Here is a 321-nt window from a genome sequence, read left to right as displayed (position 1 = left end):
GATTAAGAGGCATGTGATCCAAGCCACAGCATTTTTAGTAGCCTCATACAATGTGAGAGGAACCCTGGTGGTACAGTGATTAAAGCATTCAGCTGCTATCCAGAATGGCACCAGTTTGAACTCACCAGCCACTCCATGGGAGAAAGATGAAGCAGTTTGCTTCCATAAAGGCTTACAGCCTTGCAAACCATATGGGGCAGATCTACCCTATAAGGTCACTATGAGTCAGAATCAAGTTCATGGCAATGGGTTTTCATATGCTTGTGAGAGCTGGACAATGAATAAAGAAGACCACAAAAGAATTGATGCATTTGAATTACG

The sequence above is a fragment of the Orycteropus afer genome, unplaced genomic scaffold (assembly GCF_000298275.1).
Source record: "Orycteropus afer afer isolate SDZICR_OR568_19922 unplaced genomic scaffold, OryAfe1.0 scaffold00397, whole genome shotgun sequence".
In the NCBI taxonomy this organism is placed as follows: Eukaryota; Metazoa; Chordata; class Mammalia; order Tubulidentata; family Orycteropodidae; genus Orycteropus; species Orycteropus afer.
This window is presented reverse-complemented; position numbering follows the sequence as displayed.